This window comes from Diceros bicornis, chromosome 12 (genome assembly GCF_020826845.1).
Source record: "Diceros bicornis minor isolate mBicDic1 chromosome 12, mDicBic1.mat.cur, whole genome shotgun sequence".
NCBI classification, from domain to species: domain Eukaryota; kingdom Metazoa; phylum Chordata; class Mammalia; order Perissodactyla; family Rhinocerotidae; genus Diceros; species Diceros bicornis.
The window spans coordinates 6,290,240-6,313,349 of record NC_080751.1 but is presented as its reverse complement, the minus strand read 5'-3'; positions in this window follow the sequence as shown (position 1 = coordinate 6,313,349).

The window sequence follows — 23,110 nt, the reverse complement described above, 5'->3', positions numbered from 1 at the left end:
TGTTTCAATTCTCAGAGTAAAGAAAATTTGTGTTTAATGATTTCTCATTTTGCCAGAAATATATCACTGTTGAAGGAGAGTTCCATGAAACAAAACCAGAGCAGTAAAAAAATACTGAATTAGAAAACTCAGCATTTATTCCCATTTATTCAAAAGTATGAATGTCTTTTCAGCTATTCTCAATAAGACATATCATTCAGCTATTCTCAATAGGACATGTCATTAGCTAGAAATAAAAGGTTCTTTGAAAATCGTTGCTTATATCTATATCCCGCTGGTTATCTATTGTCTATCTATCATCTATCATTTATCTATCTATCCATCCATTCATCCTTCTATCTATCATCTATCATCTATCTATCATCATCTATCTATCAATAAGAATGAAGTGATACTGAGCTTTTTAAACATCTAACAAATATATTCTGAAACTACCATGTGTTTTTCAAATACGTTATGTACATTCCATATACAAAACTTCATGTGATTCCCTTATATTCAGTTTGTGTTATTCAAAAGGATATTCAATAATCTAACAAAATAAATTATAAAATATTTATGCTAATTTAAGTATATTCTAATCTCATTTTCCTAAAAATGTTTCATAGTTTCTAGCTTATTTCTGTGTAAACATAGTTATGCATTAACTCCAGACCAATTATTTTATAGCATTATATAAATTTTATGATATATATTAAAAAAAGTGTTGTTTCTCATTATTTATCTTAAATAATTTTAAATAAGTGTGGCTACGAGTATGTGTTATTTTTAAGGTAAGAATATGGTAAATGTGGTATTCCTTAGGTAAATATGTTTTTGAGAGGGTGTAGAACTCTGTTGTTTGGATTTGGCAGCAAATAAATAGGAATCTACTATAAAATCAAATATAACTACTGTCAATTTCTTTATACATTATGATCAATGTTTTTCCATGGATTTACTAAATTGAAAGTTGATTATATGCATGATCTACAATATTTATTCTTGATTTGGTTTTTTAGTAATCCCGCTTATAAGATGTATTCCATAATAGTAATAATTTTATATCATAAAAGTTTGTATATTTTTTTGAAATGCATATAATCCCAGTGTGTAATTAAAAATTAGATCAGAAGTTTTTGTTTTTGTTTTAAACAGAAACTACTTTGCTTTTGCAACTGTTTTAACATTGAGAATAGAATTTGCCAGTTCCATGATATGGGAGCTATTTTCCACAAATTGAGTTTTTAAAGCAAAAATATTGGATTGGCAAAGTGTAATGCCCTCTTGTTTTTTACATTATGTGGATAAACAAATTATTTTTAAGTGAAAAAGTAGCAATATAATAAACACTCATGTGTGAAGTGTTACTAGAGATTTTTGCTATTGTTTCTAGAAAGTGAAAAAGTAAGTAACACAACTGAGTAACATTTTCCATCTGAGATAGAGCTTAGTCCTTTGTTTCAACATAATTTAAAAAAGATTTATCTTTAACAATAAGTTTTAGGAACAGGTCACTTTGTAACTTTTGCTAAGTGGATCAGAAGTGTAAAATGTGGAGTGACATAGCTGTATCAAAACTCCCTCCATCCTACTCTACTTTTATTTAATACTTCTTGATACATACCTCTATAGAAATAAAAACAAAAATATAATAGATGCTAATCTATATCATACCTATTGTCCATGGATATATAAATTAATTAAACAAAAACATTCATTTAATTAAAAGATGAATTTCTAATAGACTTTAAATTTTTACCATCATTTATAAAAAGTTTTATATTTACATTACTTGAATCAACTCCTTATTTATAATATTTGTATGGATAACTCAATAAGAGGTTTAGTCTTAAAATAATTTTTTTCATTAAAATCTCTCAATCTATAAAAATACACATACGTATGCATATGCTGCTAAGAAAACTGAAAGAATGATTAAAAAGGCTTTTCAAATATAAAACTATAATATGCAAATTTCTGGGAAAAGTAGAATGTGAATACAATTTCAAGATTAAAAAATACATACACCGTTAAAGAGAAAAATAGATAATTCCACAGTTATAACAGGGTGTCTTATTCAGCTTGGGTTTCCATGACAGAATACCACAGACTGGTGTTTTAAAAAACATAAATTTATTTTTCCACAGTTCTAGAGGCTGTAAGTCCAAGATCAGGGTGTCAGCACAGTCAAGTTGTGGTCTGAGCTCTTTTCCTGGCCTGCAGATGACAGCCTTCTTCCTGTGTGCCTACATGGCTTTCTTCCATGCGTGCGTGGATAGAGTGAGATCTCTCTCTTCCTCTCCTTATAAAGTCACCAATCCTATCAGATTAGGACCTCACTCTAAATGACCTCATATAATGTTAACTACCTCCCCAAAGGCCTTATCTCTAATACAGTCACTTGGAGAGTTAGGGATTCAACATATGAATTTTGGGGGGACACAATTCAGTCCATAGCACAGGAGATTTTGATACTCCTATATCAACAAGTGAAGGCATGACTATATAGAAATTAATTAAAAGCATAGGAGAGAAAAACTGTATCAGTCATATTTAAATAATTTATAATTTACAGAAGACTCTCTCCAACACTTGGAAAATATATATTCTGTACAAATGTGAATTATATGTTTACAAGATAGGCTATATACTAGGTAAAACAAGTCATGTCAACATTTTAAAAATAGAAATCTTATTGATTATTTTTACTATATTAAAAATTCATCACTAAATAACTTTGAAGTTCCTAGTTGCTTTGAAATTTAAAAAATACTTTTATTTTTCTTATTTTTAAAAAAATACTTTTATTTGTTTATTTTTAATTGAAGTATAGTTGACATACAATATTATATTAGTTTCAGGTATACAACACAGTGACTTGACATTTATATACATTATGAAATGATCATCATGACATCTAGTGACCATCTGTCACCATGCAAAGTTATTACAATATTATTGATTATATTCCCTATGCTGTTCATTACATCTCCATGGCTTATTTATTTTATAACTAGAAGTTTGTACTCTTAATCTTCTTCACCTATTTTGCCCATCCCCCCGCCCCTCTCCTCTCTGGTGACCAGCAGTTTGTTCTTTACTTTTTAAATTATTTTATTGAGGTCATATTTTTTAATAACATTGTGTAATTTCAGATGTACATTATTATGTATCAGTTTCTTTATAGACTACATCATGTTCACCACCAGTACTCTAGTTTTTATTCATCACCATACATATGTGCTCTTTTACCCCTTTTGCCCAGCCCCCCACCCTTTTCCCCTCTGGTAACCACTAATCTGTTCTCTTTATCCGTGTGTTTGTTTATCTTCCACATGTGAGTGAAATCATACAGTGTTTGTTTTTCTCTGTCTGGCTTATTTCACTAAACATAACACCCTCAAGGTCCTTCCATGTTGCTGCAAATGGGACGCTTTTGTCTTTTTTATGGCTGAGTAGTATTCCATTGTATATATATACCACATCTTCTTTATCCATTCGTCAGTTGGTGGGCACTTGGCTTGCTTCCACATCTCGGCTATTGTGAATAATGCTGCAACAAACATAGTGGTGCATAAGTCTCTTTGAATTGTTAATTTCATGTTCTTTGGATAAATGCCCAGTAGTGGGTTAGCTGGATTGTATGGTATTTCTATTTTTAATTTTTTGAGAAATCTCCATGCTGTTTTCTGTAGTGGCTACACCAGTCTGCATTCCCACCAGCAGTGTATGAGGGTTCCCTTTTCTCCACATCCTCTCCAACATTTATTATTTCTCATCTTGTTAATTATAGCCATTCTGTCGGATGTGAGGTGATATCTCGTAGTTTTGATTTGCATTTTCCTAATAAGTAGTGATACTGAACATATTTTCAAGTGCTTGTTTACCATCTGTATATCTTCTTTGGAAAAATGCCTGCTCATATCCTCTGCCCATTTTTTGATTGGGTTGTTTGTCTTTTTGTTGTTGAGTTATATGGGTTCTTTATATGTTTTGGAAATTAACTCCTTGTTGGATATATGATTTGCAAATATTTTCTCCCAGCTGGTGGGTTGTCTTTGTTTTGTTCATGGTTTCCCTTGCCTTGCAGAAGCTTTTGAGTCTGTTTGAGTTTGTTTCCCTTGCCTGAGTAGACATGGTATTTGAAAAGGTGCTGCTAAGACTGATGTCAAAGAGTGTACTGCCTATACTTTCTTCTAGGAGTTTTATGGTTTCAGGTCTTACATTCAAGTTTCCAATCCATTTTGAGTTAATTGTTGTATATGGTGTAAGATAGCAGTCTACTTTCATTCTTTCGCATGTAGCTGTCCAGTTTTCCCAATGCCATTTATTGAAGAGACTTTCCTTTCTCCATTTTATGTTCTTGGCTCCTTTGTCAAAGATTAGCCGTCCATAGATGTGTGGTTTTATTTCTGGGCTTTCAATTCTGTTCCATTGATCTGTGTGTCTGTTTTTGTGCCAGTACCATGCCATTTTGATTACTATAACTTTGTAGTATATTTTGAAGTCAGAGATTGTGATGCCTCCAGCTTTGTTCTTTTTTCTCAGGATTGCTTTGGCTATTTGGGGTCTTTTGTTGTTCAATATAAACTTTAGGATTCTTTGTTCTATTTCTGTGAAGAATGTTATTGGGATTCTGGTTGGGATTGCATTGAATCTGTAGATTGCTTTAGGTAATATGGACATTTTAACTATGTTTATTCTTCCAAACCATGGGCATGGAATATCTTTCCTTTTCTTTATGTCTTCTTCAATTTCTTTCAATAATATCTTATAGTTTTCAGTGTATAGGTTTTTCATTTCCTTGGTTAAATTGTATTCTTAGATATTTTATTCTTTTTGCTTTTGATTATTGATTTATGAGGGCTTAATAGTGCCATTTTATCTCTTGTTTTCAGGTTGCTCTATATATCCATTATTTCTTTTCCCCTTTATTTCTGACTGCCATTTCAGTTTGGTGGTTTTCTGTGATGATTTTCTCAGTTTTCTCTTTATTTATGATTTGTAGCTCTATTCTGATTCCTTGTTTAGTGGTTACCATGAAGTTTGTATAAAAGATCTGATAGACAAGATAGTCTATTTTCTGATAGCCTCTTTTCTCCATTAGCTTAAGCAGGTTCCATCCCTTCCCTCTTCCCCTTCTGAGTTATTGTTGTCACAAGTTCTTTTTTGTTTTGTGAGTTTGTGACTAAATTGAAGTATGTATAGTTATTTTTGCTTTCCTTCCATTTATGTTTTATGTTATATTTAAGTGTTTGCTAACCTGTTCTGATGGTGAGCTGCAATTTTCTGATTTTGTCTATTTGTCTCCTTGCTCAAAGCTTTGTAAACCTTTGCCTTTTTCTTTCAGGTAGGTGGGCTTCCTTCATGATTTCTTTTAAGGGAGATCTAGTGGCTATGAATTCCCTCAGATTTTGTTTATCTGGGAAAGCTTTTATTTCTCCATCTTATCTGAAGGATAGTTTCACTGGATAGAGTCTTCTTGGGTGAAAGTTTTTGTGTTTCAGTATTTTGAATATATCATTCCATTTTCTCCTAGCCTGTAAGGTTCCTGCTGAGAAATCCACTGAAAGCCTGATAGGGATTCCTTTGTAGGTTATTTTCTTCTGCCTTGCTGCCTTTAATATTTTTTCTTTATCATTGACTTTTGCCAGTTTTACTATTATATTACTTGGAGAAGGTCTTTTTGCATTGATGTAATTAGGAGTTCTATTGGCTACATATACTTGTAAGTCCACTTCCTTTCCCAGGTTTGGGAGGTTCTCAGTCTATTATTTCTTTGAAGAAGCTCTCTGCTCCTTTCTCTCTCTCTTCTCCTTTTGGAATACTTATAATCCTTATATAGCCTTTCTTAATTGAGTAAGATATTTCCCGAAGAATTTCTTCATTTTTATTAAATCTTAGCTCTGTCTCCTCTTCTACCTGAAGCATTTCTATATTCCTGTCCTCTAATTTACTAATTCTGTCCTCCATAACACCAGCTCTATTTTGTATGGTTTCTAGATTATTTTTTATCTCATTAATTGTGTTCTTAATACCAAGAATTTCTTTTTGTTTGTTTGTTTTAAAGGTTTCAATTCCTTTGGTCAAGTATTCCTTCTGGTCATTGATTTTATTCTGAGCTCATCGAACTGTCTTTCTGAGTTTTCTTGTAACTCATTGAGTTTCTTTATGACAACTATTTTGAATTCTCTGCCATTTAGATTGTAGATTTCTGTGATTTCAGGGTTGGTTTCTGGAGACTTATCATTTTCCTTCTGCTCTGAAGTGTTACTGTAGTTCTTCATGTTGTTTGATGAATTGATCCTTTGCTGGTGCATTTGTGGTAGTATTAGGTTGTAGATTCCACCTGCTACTGTTGTGGTGGAGCAGGAGCTGAGTTTTCTGATCTTGCCTCATCCGCTGGAAGTAGGGCTACTCTACATTTGCCTGGGTTGGCCGAAGCCCCTCTGCATGTTGTGCTCATGTGGGCAGGGCCTCTGTTCTGTGTGGGGAGGTTGGGCACCATAGGCAGAGCCTCTGTGCTTGGCAGGGGACTGGCTGAGCTGCTGCATACTAGGTGGGAAGGGCACCTACTCGGTGGCTGAGCCGCCACTCAAGGACTGTGCCAGTTTCTGTGCTCCCCGGGGAGGTGCGCTTTCTGAGTGGGTGGGGCACCTTCTCACCTGCAGTGTGCTCAACAGGTGGAGGGCAGAGTCACCACCACTTGGTGTAGAGCTTTCCCACCAATGGGGCTGCTGAGGCCATGGACACTCCCAAGGGCTGGACTGCAACTCCAAAAGCATTCAGGCAGGGCAGGCTGTCCCCACCTCCTCTTAGAGTAGTGCCTGGCTGCTGTGTGAGGATCTGCGAACTGGCTCGCTGCTGCCAGGGAGGGGGAGGGGTGTGCTTTTCTAGTTCCACTGCCTCCTGGGGATACAGTCCTGCCACCTTCCGATATATAGCTGCATGGATCTCTCAGATGTCCTGTTGTGCTGTGCAGGCAATCCTCTGCTGGTTAATGAATGTCCATTTAGTTGTAACTTAAAGGGGAGAGACTATGGGAACAACTCACTCTGCCATGATGCTGATGTTACTTGACCAGTTTGTTCTTTTTGTCTATGAGTTTGTTTCTATTTTGTTTTGTTTTTTTAGATTCCACAAATAAGTGAAATCACACAGTATTTTTGTTTCTCTGTCTGACTTATTTCACTTAACATAATACCATCTAGGTCCATCCATGTTGTTGCAAATGATAAGATTTCATTTTTTTATGGCTGAGCAATATTCCATTGTATATATATGCTACATCTTCTTTATCCAATTATCCATTGATGGACACTTAGGTTGCTTCCATATCTTGGCTATTGTAAACAATGCCGCAGTGAACAATATATGCGCAGGGGCGCATATATCTTTTAAAATTAGTATTTTTGTTTTCTTCAGATAAATACCCAGAAGTGAAATTGCTGGGTCTTATGGTAATTTTATTTTTAATTTTTTGAGGAACCTCCATACTGTTTTCTGTAGTGGCTGCACCAATTTACATTCCCACCAGCAGTGTACAAGGGTTCCCATTTCTCCACATCCTTTCCGACACTTGCTATTCATTGTGTTTTTGATAATAGCCATTCTGACAGATGTGAGGAAATATCCCATTGTGGTAAAATTAAGAAAATCTTGAAAGTACTATGGTAACTGCTAAAGAAAATTAATCTATATTTAAAAATCTTCTCACAAAGAAAACCTTAGGTCAAGAGAGTTTTGGGAAGAGTACTGGTAAACTACCAAGAAACACATATTTCCAATCTTTTGCAAATTGTTGCACCTTTCCTCATTGTTGCAAACCCCTCCTACTCCAGCTGATGTGATTTCCAAGGAATTTAAAGGGTCAAGACTTTTTTCTCCCTTAATTTTTTTCTTTTTCCCATTATGGGAGCCAGACATTAAAGACTAGAACATTCAAAAACAACTGCGTAGAAAGGGAAAATTAGAAAGTGACCGAACAAATGCAGGCTGAGAAAAGACCTGAGAAGACCTGAAATTTACATATCAGGTTAAAGCTTGACACAGAGACAACCTAAAATAATTTGTAAAAAAACAAAAACTAACAAAAAACAGCAGACTCTGAGGAAGGAGAATCTGATTTCCAGAGTTACCACATTATAAGATTCAAATGCCCAATTTTAAACAAAATCAAAAGGCATTTAAAGAAACAGAAAAGTATGGCACACTCAAAGGAAAAAATAAATTAGTAGAAACTGTCCTTGAGAAAAACCTGATAGTAGACCTACTAGACAAAGACTTTAAAATAACTGTTTCAAAAGTGCTTGAAGGACTAAAGAAAAATTTGGAGAAAGTCAAGAAAATGATGTATAAATAAAATGAAAACATCAGTAAAGAATACCAATAAAACTTGAAATCAAAATGAAACTCTGGAGCTGAAAAGTACAATAGCTAAAATAAAAAATTTACTAAAGGAATTCAAATGTAGATTTAAGCAGGTAGAAGAAAAAATCATCAAACATGAAGATAGGACAATAAAAATATTGAGTTCTGAGAAACAGAAAGAAAAAAGATTGACTAAAAATCAACAAAGCCTGAGGACATGTGGGATACCATCAAGTAGATCAACCTATGCATTGTGGGAGTCTCAGAAAGAAAAGAGAGAAAGATAGGGGCAGAGAGAATATTTGAAGAAACAACCAGCAAAAAACTTCTGAAGTTAAATGAAATACATGAATATAAACATGTAAGTTAGATGAACTCCAAGTTAAATGAACTCAAAGAGACCCACACTGAGACACATTATAATCAAACTTTGTAAAAAATAGAGAGAGACAAAGAGAGAATCTTGAAAGCAGCAACAGAGAAGTGACTTGTCACGTGTAAAGGTTCTTCAATAAGATTATCAGCAGATTTCTCATTAGAAACTTTGGAGGTTGGAATTCAGTGGATCAATATATTCAGAATGCTAAAAGAAAAATAATCTATAAACCAAGAACCCTATATCTGGCAAAACTGTCATTCAAAAATGATGGAGAAATTAAGACATTCCCAGATTAACAAAATCTAAGGGAATTTGTTACCACTAGATCTGTCCTGCAAGAAAAGCTCCAGTGAGTTCTGCAAGGTGAAATGAAAGACTAAATAGTAACTCAAAGCTATATAAAGAAATAGAGATATCAATAAAGGTAAGTACATGAACAATTATGAAACCCAGTATTACTGTAACAATGGTTTGTAATTCCACTTTTTATCTTCTACATACTTGAAGAGACCAATGCATTTAAAATAATTATTATTTTATGTTTTGGGGCACACAATGTATAAAGATGTAATTTTGTGATGTCAACAACTGAAAGAAGTGGGGGACAGAACTGTTAAAAGAGCAGAATTTTTTATGTTACTGATTTTAAGTTTTTATGGATTCAAATTAGAATGTTATAATTTTAGTATTCTAAATGTAATCTCCATGATAAACACAAACAAAAGAGATGTGGAATATATATAAAAGGAAATGAGAAAGAAATTTAAACATTTCGCTACAAAAATCAACTAAACACAAAATAAGATAGTAATGCAGGAAATGAGTGGTACACAAGCTATAAGGCATGTAGAAGACAAATAGCAAAATGACAGAAGTCTCTCATTATAAATAATTACTTTAAATGAATTAAACTCTCCAATCAAAAGATAGAAATTGGCAGAATGGTTAAAGAAACATCGTCCTCACTTTAGATTCAAAGAAAAAAATAGATTAAAAGTAAAAGAATGGAAAAAGATATTCCATGCAGACAGTTACCAAAAGAGAGCAGGGGTGGCTAGGCAAATATTAGATAAAATAGATTTTAAATCAAAATTTACAAGAGATAAAGAAGGACATTATATATTAGTAAAAGTTTCAATATGACAAGAAGTTATAGCAATTATAAACATTTACACATCTAATAACAGAATATCAAAATATGGGAAGCAAAGATTGACAGAATTGAAGGGAGAAATAGACAGTTCTATAATAATAGTCAGAGACTTCAATACCTCACTCTTAATAATGGATAGAACAACCAGACAAAGATAAATAGGAAAATATTGGACTTAAACAACACAATAAACCAACTAGATCTGACAGACATGTACAGATCACTCTACCCAGTAACAACGGCACACACATTCTTCTCAAGTGCACATGGGACATTTCCAAGGATAGATCATATGTTAGGCCACAAATTAAAAATTTTAGAAGAAAACATAGGGCAAAACCTTCACAACACTGGATTTGGTAGTGATTTTTTCGCTATGACACCAAAGGCACAGGCAACAAAAGAAGAAATAATACAAAATCGGAATTCATGAAAATTAAAAAATTGTGTATATCAAAAGACACAATCAACAGAGTAAAAAGGCACCCACATAATGGGAGAAAATATTTGCAAATCATATATCTGATAAGGTATTAATATTGAGACTATGTAGAAAACTCCTAAAACTCAACAACAAAAATCAAACAACTTGAATCAAAAATGAGCAAAGAACTTGAATAGACATTTCTCCAAAGAGGATCTGCAAATAAGAAATAAGAACATGAAAAGATGCTCAACATCACTAATCATTAGGGAAATGCAAATCAAAACTACAATGAGATACCACCTTATACCCATTAGCATGGCTACTATCAAAAAAAGCGTAAAGAAAATAACAAGGGTTGGCCAGGGTGTGTAGAAATTAGAACCCTTGTGCACTGTTGGTGGGAATGTAAAATGGTACAGCCTAAATTTTGCCTAAATTTTAACAGGTTACAAACTGACAGTGAAATAGGAAGGAAAAAAATGGTGAAGAAATTTCAGCCTTCAGATGACAACATTCCAAGTAAAATTTATTTCTCTTGCCCTGTCCATAGAGAGTAATTCGCTCTTTGGTTTAATGACTAGGATCAGGTGACCTGCAGGTTCAATGGGGCAGTGGCAGTGCCGTGCTTAAAGTAGGCATTCAATAAAAATTATTTACTAGATCAAACTTTTCATCTATATTTATATCAAATGGTAGACCATTTTGTTAGAAAGATACTCAGCAATCATCCGTTTTGACGAACTAACACTTCTTCCATCAAGAATTTACAGATGAAGAAACTAAGATCTGGAGATATGAATGATTATTTCAATCTTGGTTATCCTCTAAGTCCATTACTTTTTTTCTTTATAACCCAAATATACTATCTATATTAATTTAACTAGAATTTATGATAGAGTTCTGTATAATTAACACTCTGCAAGGCTTTTGTATGAAAGACACCCAAATAAAAGCCATGGTACTTTCTCTTAAACAATTTTAAACCAAATAAAAGAGAACAACCATTACTAGAATGCCAATATAGTTTATTGTCCAAGATGACAAACTTTAAGAATGAAATAGTGCACTATTAATCACTATTAAAGGGCAATAGGCTAACCCAGGACTATGAGTAAGTAAGCAGATATGTTCATGTAGGATGACCAAGGCTCATCCATGGCAGCCTGGTGACCTTGCATGCCTTCAAGTAGGCCATTTAAGCATGACTCAACTGCAATCTGTTTGAAATATTGGTGAAACATCCTATAATCCTCCCTAGAAAGTGGAAAGATAAGCAATCTTATAAGGAGGTGTCTCAAGGCATTTTTTCATTTTCTTCCATATCTTGTGCAAGGCTGCCATGAAGCAGTTTCTCATCTATCTCCCTGGATCTATTGAGGCATGGGTCTGTCCATCTCTCCCCATATAGGTAGAGCTGCAGACTATAAAACTGTTTGTCCATAGTTTAGAATTGGCTCCTCCATGACAGAGCACTCTCCCTCCACCTCCCGCCATATAGTCTGCAATCTGCCGTCTGGCACCTCTCGTTCCGTATCATCCTGTAGGACTAGTGGCACAGGGTGCTAACCCCACACTGATTTTTCTTGTTTCTCTGTGTGTAAATAATAGACTATCTGCATCCATTTGGGGTCATTATCTCCTTACTGCTTGAATCTATGGAAGTGTCACAAGCCAAACTAATATCTGGCAGCAGTCTTCTGCTTAGGAACTGTTTGTCCACTTGACAGTATGTACGCCCCTGACCATTAGACCCTTTAAAAGAATGAAAGACTAGTACAAGAAAATGATTAACCAGATGCAAAATAAGTCATAGAATTATAGATACTTCTTTTGAGCTAGAAGGAACAAAAGGAACTTTCTTTTGCACTAGAAACCAAAAAAAAAAAAAGTAGTTAGGGAACATTGAAAATTGAACAAGAGTGGAAACAGAAAGGATTTTATTACACTGTAGATTTTGAATGGCAGAGATTCCCTGGCATTATCTAGATTACATACAGCATGTATTTCAATGGAGGGAATGAACACTGCATGGGAGAGTGGGAAGTACAGGATGGGTGGTTGAAGAGTCCGGCTTGGATGGAATGTAGGGAGAATTGACAAAGAAATTGTTGAAAATATATCAGGACCAGAGAGGAGCGTGGTCTGAATGTCAACCTAAGGACTGTAGGTAAAACTGTAGGTAAACTGCCTAATCTTCAAATACAAATGTAGCTTCCAGTGGTATATATTTCCCAGGAGTTCTATTCAAATATATTGGGAAAGAAGTATTGAAGGAATTGATATTGCCGCAAATAATACAAGTATCAAGGCAGAAAATAAACCTGTCATTCTTTGCCCTTACTTGTGTCTGCAGCTTTTTTCCTCTGATTCTAGATTAAAGGGTCTAATATAGATACTTGCACGCAAGATTTTTTGTTTGTTTTACATTGAATTACATTGCAGTCTTTATTAAAAATCACTTCATGTCAAAATTAAATATAGTCATTATATGTGACAACTGACAATCTAATTTTACGAAATCTCGTGAGTAAAAATTTGATCTTCATGAAAAGTTTGTAAAGTTTATTTCTTTTAATCCTGGTGATAATTTTCTTTGATATTTTCACAGGTAATTAAAACAAAATTGACTTCATCACCTTCAGGCTGCTTTCTTTTAGTGCTGAGAATATAGGAAGGAAAAATTGTGACAAAAGGCACAATGTTCATAGCTTTGTGCCAGGAAAAAATAAAATTGCAAAGAATTATGAAAATTTGAAAGCAACATAAAAATATAAAGGGTCATTTACAGGACTTTTTTCCTTTATTCAATTGAAGTTATTTAAACCCGTAACATATAATCACTGCAAAATAAAAATACAATAATGGTGAATTCAAGGAATTAAACCATCCCAAATAAAACAGTTGTAAATTCATCAACGTAGTTTGGTATTAATGTAACTCTAACATCATTTCTTGACTGTTTCTTAGTTTAAATTATATAAACATACCATATTTTATGAAGATAAATTTCTAGTCTTGGCTATTTAAATAATTTCAAAATTGTTGCTTTTACAAACTACTGTGATAAATCAAGTTACACTTACCCAAATTTTCCATGATTTCAAATCCTTCAAACATTTGCTTCTTCTACTCAGCATACCTGCTCCTTGTCTAAGTGCCCACCTCTATTTAATCAGAATTCTCCAGAGAAATAGAACCAATAGGAGGTGTATATATGTATATGAGGGGTGTGTGTGTGTGTGTGTGTGTGTGTGTTTAAGCTCACACATAATTATAGACGTTGGCAAATCAAAAATGTTCAGGATGGGCCAGCAGACAGGACACCCAAGAAGAGACCATCCTGCATTACAAGTCCAAAGCTGCCTGCTGGTAGAATTCCCTCTTGCTTGGGGGAGGGTCAGTCTTTTGTTCCATTCAGGCCTTCAGTTGATTGGATGAGGCTCACTCACATTGTGGAGGGCAATCTACTCTACTCAAAGTCCATCGATTCAAATGTCAATCTCATCCAAAAGCACCCTCACAGAAAGATCCAGAATAATGTTTGAGCACATATCTGGACTCTGTGTCCCAGCCAAGTTGACACATAAAATTAATCTTGACAAGTCCATCCCTTGTCAACTTGGCACTCACACACATTTCTTAAACCATATAGTGCAAAAATCACATAATTTGCACCCACCACTACCATAAAATTATAATTATGAAGTAGCAAGTTAATTAAAAAACACTACTTTATGTCTAGATATTCTGCCCATATTGATCTGACACCTTTGTGCTTCTTGTATTTAAGCTCACATTTTCTAAAATCACTTTATTGATAAAACTGGTTCTTTTCAGAAAATCTGCCTCTGAGTTTTTTTGAAAAATGACTATGTTTACAGCTAAGGTCCCTGACAATCTTGATGTTATTTTCAGTCTCAAGGAGAAAAAATGTGAAATCAAACTTCAGGGTAAGATATGCTTGTCATAAGATATGTTTGGGACATTCAGTATTGCCAGTGCCAACCCAGATCCTGCAGGGTATAGCTACTTAAGCCCTCTGAAGAATGTTGGCTTCAGTTGTATTCATTGTCAACAATGGTACATTTGCAGGAAGTCACTGAAGAGCTTGTTGATTTTATTGACAGGGCCAATTCCATTAAAGAGCTACAAAACATTTTAATCACACCATAGAAACCTGCAACTTATTTACCCAGCTTGTTAAAAATTAATTTTAGTCTTACTAAACTGTTATTAAAGACACATGTAAAACATAACTCCTATTTTCTTTAGATTTGATTAAAAGCAAATGTGAATCCATTAGTAATTCTCTTTCTAAATTTGAAATTTATGTATGATTTGGATTGAATATATTGTTCTGATTTCTTATCTCCCTCGAAGTCAACACACATTTCACAGTCTGGCTAACATATTACATTATGATGGACTGGATTCATGCGAATGCTGCTTAAGACATGAAATCACAAAAGCTAGATCTGTGGATGGCATACCAACTAGCTTTGATTTGAGACTCCTAGATAAGAGTGCATCCTAAGATTACATATAAATTTCTCACCCTATTGTAGAGGATCTGGAACTGTTTTAACCAGTTCAGTTTCTAGTTTGTATGTCAAGAATAGATAATACTTTGGTATAAAATGTGAAGACAGAAAGGCCATCAAAATTTAATCTTTGTGTCAAATGTGTCCATTTCACTAAATGTTTGAATTGTTTTATAAGCTAAATGGAATCAATATTTTGGTAATGGATGACATCACTTTTCACTTATTATATGCCTTCATTTACCATTCAGGAAGATGACATAACGTACTGCATGGATGCCTTGTCCAACCTGCAGGCATTCTCAGAAATGGCTAGAGAAGGAAAAGTTTAAAGGCAGATAAAATCTGACAAATCTTAGGCATACAGCTAGTTATGTAAAATTTTAAAATCCTATAAAATATCAATATTTCCTATCTACCCCAACCTAGTGTCCACCCACACCCCCACCCAAATCCTGATTGGTTCCACTGGATTGCTATAGGAGCAGATAAATTTTATGCTCATGACTCACCTCTAAGAGCTCTCCAGTGCATTATGTATTCGGCTTATCAGACACGATTTTATTGACTAGCAAAGCCTGCCAAACTTCCAAACCTCTCTTATGATTCATGGTGAAGGTCTTCATAATTAATCTCCACGCATATCAGCAAATCAGCTTCACAACCCTCTGGACAGTTGTAGTCTAAAGGCCTGTTAGTTTATTCCCAATGCCAATTCAATCTTTATTCTCATCTCGTACCATTCAGTCGCAAAATTGAGCTAGTTATAACCCGGGCTCTTGAGCCTGCTGTGCAACCCAGACTCAGGTACACGGAGATAATAAATACCTCAAATTTATGATGAGTTATCCAGATAGCCAATTTTCCTGCCCTATAATGCAGATCTTGCTTATCTTCCCCAATCTGCTAATTAAGGGACTCTCTGCTCTAGTTTCAACCCTGTCTCTCCCCATCATTTACCTCCCTTTCTCTACCTACGTTTTGGCACTACATACCAATGTGGTGGGACTGAGCTACTGTGTATTCACTATTTGGTTTCCCTATCTCTGTGTATAAAAATCCCTGAGCCTCTAACATGGCTAGAATCTTTTGTTAATGCTCTTCACATGTCTTCTTGTCCTATAAACTGATTACGGGTATTAAAAACTAATTTCACACTCATGTTCCCATGACTGCGCTAGAATTTTCAACTCCTATGTAGACCCTGTATCCTAATATACAAACTTAACTTGAACCTTCACAACACCTAGATTTTTAGTCCTGCTATCCTTAGACTAATGAAACCCTGATTGCTTACCCAAACCCACTTCACATAAGTGCATGTTTTTTATTCAATCTTAATAAATCTCTCTAAGATGTTTTGAAGGGGCTCAGTCAGTATATTTAGAACAATTAACAAAGTTGCAATCGTAAGAGTGATCTCAATTTCCCACTATTAAAAAGTTGTACAGTGCAACTTTATTAAATCAGAAAACCCAAGATGTATTATAAATTCAAATCACTGGATTTAATGTTTTTAATTACTCTTGTCCCTATCAAACCTCTTTGAATTCTCACATCGCTTATTGATTTTACCACTCTTATGAGAGTAGTATATCCAATTTTTTATGATTACTCAATATGTCATGTTAGAAGTTATTAACTAGTTTTATACTTATGACTCCCATTCTTATTTATGACCCCTTATATCTTTCTAGCAACATAGAATGTATACAGTAGATAAATATTTAATGCACACCAGTTCTTTTAACTGCCAGACAATATAAAGAAACTGGAAAAATCAGATAGCTTCTTATTTATATCAGATTCTGTTTCAAGAAATATTTTAAGTTATGAAACATGGCCTTAGAATATTTAAATTATTTCAATCTATAAGGAAAGATAGGTACAGCAATTCAAACATTAAGGTTAATCCTCCAAATGAACTCAATCACTAACAATAACTCTATAACTTCATAAATATTTTAATTAACAGAATATGCAGAGTACATGACAAATTTATTACAGACATGCATAACTTAACAATGAGGATACGTTCTGAGAAATGTGTCATTAGGTGATTTTGTCATTGTGTGAACATTATAGAGTGTACTTACACAAACCTAGATGATATAACCTACTACACATCTAGGCTAAATGGTACTCATCTCATGAGACCACTGTTGTATATGCGGTCTGTTGTTGATCTAAATGTCATTATGAGTGCATGACTGTATGGTCCAGTCTTTATCCAAGTGGTAAAACTTATGATCTAGTGTTTGCTATGTAAGTTCCTCTCTCAAGTTTCTATATAACCGCTTCACAGTTTGGGGGACTATGCATGTTTTAAAATACTGAAGAGATAAAACCATTCTTTTGAAATACGAGGTATTTTTTTGTTGTTGTTTAGTCTACAAATATGTTTTGACTAGCTATTGTTCTAGAAACTATGCTGAGGTCTGGTGATAAATTAATTAAAAAGTTACAGTCTAATAAAAAAGACATATATAAAATCAAATAATCTGCAATAAAATTTGGCCAGTATAACAATAAACATATTTGCAATTCTATATGGACTCGGTGAAAAATATGGCTGCCTTTTACTGGATGAATCATGGAAGTTTGGATAGATACTATGAGTTTTGAGTAATAAATAGAAGTCTTCCAGAAATAGAATGATTTTTAGAATGGACTTTAGGGGCTGGCCCACTGGCACAAGCGGTTAAGTGTGCGCACTCCGCTGCGGCGGCCCAGGGTTCGCTGGTTCGGATCCCGGGCGCGCACTGACGCACCACTTGTCAGGCCACGCTGTGGCAGCGTCCCATATAAAGTGGAGGAAGATGGGCATGGATGTTAGCCCAGGGCCAGTCTTCCTCAGCAAAAAAAAAAGGAGGATTGGCAGATGTTAGCTCAGGGCCGATCATCCTCACAAAAACAAAAACAAAACAAAACAAAACAAAAAAAAGAATGGACTTTAAAACCGAGGAAAGAACGCATGTAGAAGCATGGAGTCATGAAAGGATATGACATTTCGGGAACATTCCTCATGGTAAGAAATCTCCAGTCAGTAACTTCTTAACTGGTAGGAAATGAGACCAGGGTGATAGATTGGAGTCAAATTGTGAAGAAATTGTACATTGAAGCAATTAGTTCACCCATCACACCCTTATTCTTAGAAAACCAACTACGGGTTTGAATAGGAATTGTGAACTGTGATCCTCAGATTAGTTTTGTTTTATTTGTGTTGTGTGTGTGTGTGAGAGAGAGATTTAATTTGCATATGTACAACAATCTTTACTGAATGTCTGAGCCAAATAATTATAGCAAAGTAAATATAGTGGAATGTGTCTTTGTCATTTCTCATTGCCATGTTGTGGGAACATGAGTGGGAGTACTGATCTCAGTCCCAGCAAGAGGGCAGTCTCTTATTTGCCTAATTCATTCAGAATTAACCTATTGCTCACACTTGGTTAATTAGTTCAGGTAACTTATGATTAAAAAATAGCACATGGAATTCCTTTGATTAAAATAATTGATTAATGAATTGTCCTGTGATCCAATTTGTGTCAGTAGGCCTGAGATGAGGATTTCTGTGGAATTCTCAGAAGGAAAGTACTTTGTTCTTCTGAGAGAACTGCCAGAAAATAGTCCCCGTTGAGGGCTATATAGTTTGTATCCAACGTTTTGCTTTTACAGGCTGTATTACAATGAATGTACCTGAGCTTGGTATATTATTGCAAGTATAAAATTGTGGGTAAAATTATTTTACTATGTAAAGTTGGTGTTAGTTAAATTAAATTTTTCCAGGCTATGGTCCAACGTATAACATGATACATTTAATCTAGATTTCTTATTCATTCTCGAGGTTGTAAATTAAGACTGACCGTATGGTAAAAGTAAAAAAAAGAAAATGATGGCTCAAATAATTACATTCCTTATGAAAATAATTTATGAGAGATTTTGAAACAATTGATTGGCAAAGAAAAAAGTTTACTCAGTACAGTCTATTTTTTCAATAGTCCTATAAAAATATTCCCAAAAATCTATGTGGAATGTTATTGCTATTTTTTAAAACAATTGCTAGCTAACTACCAACCATACTATTATTATTACTGATACTTTCATTAGAGGCAAAATTATAATGTGTAATCATTCAGTCTCCCATAAAGATGCTGCTATCCTTAGCTGAAATTGGAAATATTGGGAACGTAGAATGAAACAATTCTAGAAAGACACAGATTTCTTTATGCAACTTCAAAAATATTATTATAATTTTGATATTCGGACATCATTTAATTATGGACTGAACCTAGTAGATTTATGCACAAAAGACATCTGAGTGAATGTCTTTGAAAACAACAAATCAGTTCTTCTTTTTTACCTATTCATGATCCGCCTGTGCACTTGACAGTCCTAAATGAAAATGTCAGATGGTCCATTCCCAAGTGCTGAACAACATTTAATAGAAAATAAACACAACTCAAAAACTGTTTTGATCAGGATGTTTAGAGGGGGATAAACATGAGGTTGAGGTAGACAGAAAATATTAACATTTTATGGGATTTTAAAATTTTACATAACTGTACTTAAAAAAATACTAGGAGTAAAGAGAGTTTGTGGACTTGAACTATCATAACTTCAAAAATACTCTTTGATAGGATCTCTTTAAAAATTGATAGATTCTGTATCTAGTTGCCACTAAAAATTATGTTACACAAAAAATCAATAGCTAATGACAGAAGATTTAAATACCAAAAAGAAGTCATTGTAGAGACCTCTGAAAGGTTCAGTTGCCTAAAAATATTTCCTACCATTTTCCATAATTAGTATTAATATTTAATGTTCTTTTCACTGTGCTTTATAGATAGTAAGGATGTGGTTAGAGTGAAATACAGCAAAATCAAAGCTTTCCTCACTGAGCTCAGTTTCTAATCAACAAAAGGCCAGCAGTGTTGGTCATGGTCTAGCTTGTTATTCGTCATTGAAGAACTGAGAGAAAGCATTCAATAATATGTGAGCAAATTGGGAGACACTGGCAGTCCATGGAGAAAAACTTAAAAGCTACTGCTGCATTAGTGGTAACTTTTTGTCTAGCCTAATCTATTCACTGATAACGCGCGTCATCTAAATAATTGGCAGGAGCCAGTGCAAAAGGAAAACATGGGGCTCCTTATTCAAAAAGCAGAAAAAACCTTTCATTAAAAACGTTTCATTAGAAGTCCTAAAATGTAAAGCATTTTCCTTTGTTCCATGGTCTCTTTCTTGACTTGCCATTTTTTAATTTACTATTTGATGTCATTCTAAACAAAGTCAAAATAAGAATTTTAATTATTAGTGAATTTTACTGTTCATCTTTATGTTGTGCAATGTCATATTTAAATGCAATAGTAAGAGCATTTGACTCACATGAGGATTCACCAAAATTATACAATTGTATTTCATCACTTACAAAGGCATATGTATTTCATTCTTTCCAGAATACTGAAAACTCTGCACAAAACTAACTCGGTTGTTTTCATTTCACTTGTTGATGCACACACATTCTACAACCCTCTCCACTTTCAGCTGGCTGATAAGTAAGGAGAAACTGAAAGGAAAAGGAAATATGGGTTGCCCTAGCTTTCTCTTTCCCTTTATGTCCTCATTTCCTGTGTTAGTGGTTGGCTAATACAGGAAAGGATATGAGTTCAAGAGAAGAGATGATTGGATTTCTTGATCATTTATGTACTTAGAATGCTTTGTCTTCTTTTTGTGTTTGAATAAAGTTGCTACTTGAACGGAAAGCATGGCCCTTTGGGGCTGTTAGCACCCCTGCTTACTAAGTTGTAGATGTTACACACTTGTCTTGTGTTTGCTGAGTCTCAATGAACTTCCATGCACTGTGGATCCAACAGAAGTTGTGCTCATGGAGCATCACAAATGCCATTGCACCTTGCTTTTTTTCCTCAGTATTTTGCTTTTGAGATTTATGCTACAATATGTATATATCTTACTATATCAAATACCATATTCAATTGGTTCCATTTCTTTACTTTGTTGTTGCTAATAGTTCTTCAATAAATGGCTTTAAGCTTATTTCTCTTTAGGCCTTTGTCATAGTTTTCCTAAGTTAAATATACCTAGAAATGGAATTGCAAGGTCAGAGTGCAGGTATTTATTCAATCTAATGTTTATTGAAAAATTGCTCTTCAAATTGTAGGAATTTATACTTGTGTCAGGAGGACATAAGAGTTTCCATTTCCACATTCTTGCCAAAATGTCTACATATCAGATTTTTAATTTTTTTGGCCAGTCTGATGATGATCAATGGTAATATAGCTTAATATGCAGTTCTTTTTTTTAAGTAAATGCTTCTTTCTTTTTTTCTTTCCCTTCCTTCCTTCCTTCCTTCCTCCCTTCCTTCCTCCCTTCCCTTCCTTCCTTCCTCCCTTCCTCCCTTTCTCCCTTCCTTCCGTTCCTCCCTTCCTTCCTTCTCTTACTCCCTTCCTTCCCTTCCTCCCTTACTTCCTCCCTCCCTTTCATCCCTTCCTTTCCTTCCTCACTTCCTTCCCTTTCTCCCTTCCTTCCCTCCCTTCCTTCCTTCCTTCCTTCCCTTCCTCCCTTCCTTCCTTCCTTCCTTCCTTCCTTCCTTCCTTCCTTCCTTCCTTCCTTCCTTCCTTCCCTTCCTCCCTTCCTTCCCTTCATCCCTTCCTTCCCTTCCTTCTTTCCTTCTTTCTTTCCTTCTTCTTTGCTGGGAAAGATTCACCCTGAGCTAACATCTGTTGCCAGTCTTCCCCACCCTTTTTTTCCCTCCCAAAAGCCCCAGTACATAGTTCTATATTCTAGTTGTAAGTCCTTCTAGTTCTTCTGTTGAGCCGCCACCACAGCATGGCTACCAACACACAAGTGGTGTGGTTCCACACTCAGGAACCGAACCCAGCTGCTGGAGCACACCAAACTTTAACCACTAGGACATCAGGGCAGGCTCTGCAATTCTTTACTTATTAGTGAGGAGGACAATTCACCATATATTTATTGGCCATCTATTTGTTTGAAGGTCCTTCATGTCAGTTATCCAGTCTCTATTTCAGTTATTTATTTTTTGTTGATGACATAGATATTCTGTGTATGCTCTGGCTACTAATCCTTTGTTGGTTATGTGCACTGCACATATCTCATTCTAGTCTTGACTTATCTTTTTAGTTTACACCATTATCCTGCAAAGAGTTTGGTTGTTGTTAACGTAGCAAAATTTTCACTTCACAGATTGAAGGTTGGGATCGCCAAAATTTCTGTAAAGGGCCAGATAGTTAATATTTTTAGCTTTGTTTATGTTTTAGATATATCTATTAAATATCTATTATGTTTAGTGTGTTATGTTTTAGTTATTGGTATTAAATAGTTGCATTTATTTTTCTCATCCAATGTAAAAATCAATAGTTTTTATCAGGTAAATGTAGTTAATTTCATTTATTTTTGATTCCTGGTATATTTGGACACATTTCTACCATTTTAGTTTGTGTGTTCAACTTAAAATACTTTTATTTGCATCTTATTTCACCTTTTCTGACTTTTCGTAGTTTTATCTTATTTTGTTAGTTCATTTTTCTCTTTTCTCATTCCTCATCTTCTTATATTTTTGTAGATATCCTGAATATTTTAGCAGGCATATCTGACTGAAAATCTGAAAATCAGAACTTTATCCTGCTAAAGAAGAATATATAGGACTTAGAATTTTTTTTAATATCAACTTCCTCAATATCTTCCACATTACTATTCTCTAGTAATTTTATTTCATGATATTTGAATCATCCTAAATTTGGTAATTAACTTTTTTACAGTTAAGTTGTTCTTCGATTTACTGAAATATTAACGCATTTCTTTTTTTCCCCTTATTTTGTTGCAGTCACATTGGTTTCTAACATTGTATAAATTTCAGGTGTACATCATTATACTTCTATTTCTGCATAGATTACATCATGTTCACCACCAAAATACTAATTACAACCCATCACCACACACACATGCCGAATTATCCCTTTTGCCCTCCTCCCTCCCACCTTCCCCTCTGGTAACCACCAATCCAATCTCTATCTCTATGTGTTTGTTTGTTGTTGTTGTTATCTACTACTTAATGAGGGAAATCATACAGTATTTGACCTTCTCCCTCTGACTTATTTCACTTTGCATAATACCCTCAATGTCCATCCATGTTGTCACAAATGGCTGGATTTCATCGTTTCTTATGGCTGAGTAGTATTCCATTGTGTATATATACCACATCTTCTTTATCCATTCGT